The sequence below is a fragment of the Montipora foliosa genome, chromosome 3 (assembly GCF_036669935.1).
Source record: "Montipora foliosa isolate CH-2021 chromosome 3, ASM3666993v2, whole genome shotgun sequence".
In the NCBI taxonomy this organism is placed as follows: domain Eukaryota; kingdom Metazoa; phylum Cnidaria; class Anthozoa; order Scleractinia; family Acroporidae; genus Montipora; species Montipora foliosa.
The window spans coordinates 21,769,941-21,772,440 of NC_090871.1; positions in this window are offsets into that span (position 1 = coordinate 21,769,941).

Below are 2,500 nucleotides of genomic sequence, written 5' to 3' on the forward strand. Positions count from 1 at the left end.
AAGTCGACTTCTTCGATGCATGACAGGTCAGATTTAATTGCCCGGAAAATTTACCCGCCTTAAGCATGATTTCTATCCTTTCGCAAAAGTGTGTATGAAAGTGGAAAGATGGAATAAGTAGGCACACCTGAGGATGAAGCTTAGATTCGGTTTCCAGAACGAAATCCTGATCATGTAACTCGAGCAATTGTTGAAATTTAGTAGAATGTTCAAAGTTCTTCATTCCATTGAAATTTGTTATCATGCTTCTGAGTCTGTTTCTTTCCGATATTTTGCCCTGCTTCGGTGTGTTTCAATGGCTCGATGCGTTTGCTGCTATACGGTTTAAAGAACTATAGCCACCGGGTATACCAGATCGGACTTCGCGATGGCGAACACACGTGTTTTTGGGCTCCTGACTTTTTACTGTGTTTTAACACTGATTAACTGTTTTCTTCTAAAATATTTCTACCGAGTCGATCATACTACTTGGTGCAATAGTTTAGATTGCCCAATTCAACATTATAAAGCTTTATCTGTCCTGTTGAAAGAAGAGGATTCTGGCCAAGTCGTCAGCGATAGCCATCATATTGACTATACTTCGGGAATGCAGCGCCCACGAAGGCATAAATTCTTCAACTCTAGACACAGATATTATCAAAATGCGGATTCCACGTTTCAATATCAGAGGCTCTAAAAGTGCAGTGATATCAATCCCAATCCAGGCCCGACGAAGTTTCCATTTGCTTGCTGTGAGAGGCCATGCAAGAACAATCAGCGAGCCCTACAATGTGACGGTTACAACTTGTGGTGCCATGCTAAATGTACTTATGTTTCCCAGGACCAATACAACCGGTTATCAAGTACTGACGATACCTGGTACTGTAATGCCTGTACTTTTAAGTGGATTTCAGACTCTTTCTTTTCTGATTCAACCGGGGATTCGCTTAACAATTCGACCTCTACGAATTCTGATACCTCTGAGCCCGGTGTCGTTGTTGACTACAGGGCTAGTATCGCGGCTTACTACAAGTTTAACCTGTCGATTGCTCACCAAAACATCAATAGTCTTCAAAATAAAATGGATGAAATAAGGACTTTATTGAATCAAGAGCTATTTGACAGCTTAGTTCTGACTGAACAGAGATTGACTCCAACTACAATAACTCGCTCTTCCAACATCCCTCATACAGGATCATCAGACGCGATAGGAAAGGGGCGGTGGTGGCATAATGGTTTATATTAAACATAGCGTTTCTGCTTACAGACGTAAACAACTCGAGCCAGTGGATATCGAAGCTGTTTGCATCGATGTAAAGGGTAGGGGAAACACTTGGTTTTATCTTCTCGCCTGCTACAGATCACCAGACATTGTTTACTTCCAAGCAAAGACAGAGGTAACGGTCATAATCAACTGATTGAAGATGGGCGCCTCATTGCTGATAGTATTGATGTCGCCAATCTTCTCAACGATTATTTCATTCATGCAGTACCAAGGCCTACCCACATGTCCAACTTACAGCCAGAAGAGTTAAGACTCATTCCAGTGTTATAACCATTGAACATAAATTTAAAGGACAAATGAGCTTTTCATTCACTCCTGTTCGGGATTCCTACATCAGAAGGATACTTTCTAGTATCAAAATTAATAAAGCCACCGGTGCTGACAGAATCTCTCCAAGCCTGCTGAAACTTGCTGAGCAAGGAGTTCTGTTCTCTCACACTAGCTCCTGGCTGACAGATTGGAAAATTCCATTGTCTCTTCGATCTACAAAAAGGGTAGAGAGACTCTAAAATCTAATTACCGCCCTGTATCTGTGTTATCGGCTGTTCCAAAAATAGCTGAAAGAGTTATCTTTGATCAGCTATACGAGTTTTCTCTTGACTTTAATTCTCAGTGGAAATTTGTCTGGTTTCCTGAAAGGACATTCATATACAACAGCCCTTTTCAAGACATGCGAAGATATTAGAGAAAATTTAGACTCTAGCGAATACTCTGCAGCAATTACTATACAATCTCCTATTTTCCACGAGTTAATTCACTTGTCAAGTTGTTATCGGACTGTTAAGCCAATCACATTGTTAAGCCAATCACATTGAAAGTTGTAGTTAAATTAACCAAACACAACCTTGGTTTCAATCACCATAGAAACAGTGTCTGTATAGACTCCAAAATTGAGGCTTTCTTTCACATCGACATTACATAATTTAGGCCACCTTTGTCTGTTTTTATTTTATTTTATTTTATTTTTTATCCCAACGTTCGAAAACTTTCCCTTTCTTTCATAACTTGGCTCTTCTTCTTTTCCTGGAATTTGAAATTTTACGATTAATTGGTCAGAGGACTTCGTGTCGTCCATTCGGTCTGTACGAGTCAATTCGCCGACTTGACACTTCACTTCACTTTAATGATAAGTGCAACCTACAAGTTTGCATATATATATATGCACAGCGCATGAGAATTACATTTCCTTGCCTAGGACGACCACTCAGTCCTATTACCATTACGAATTGAACGAAA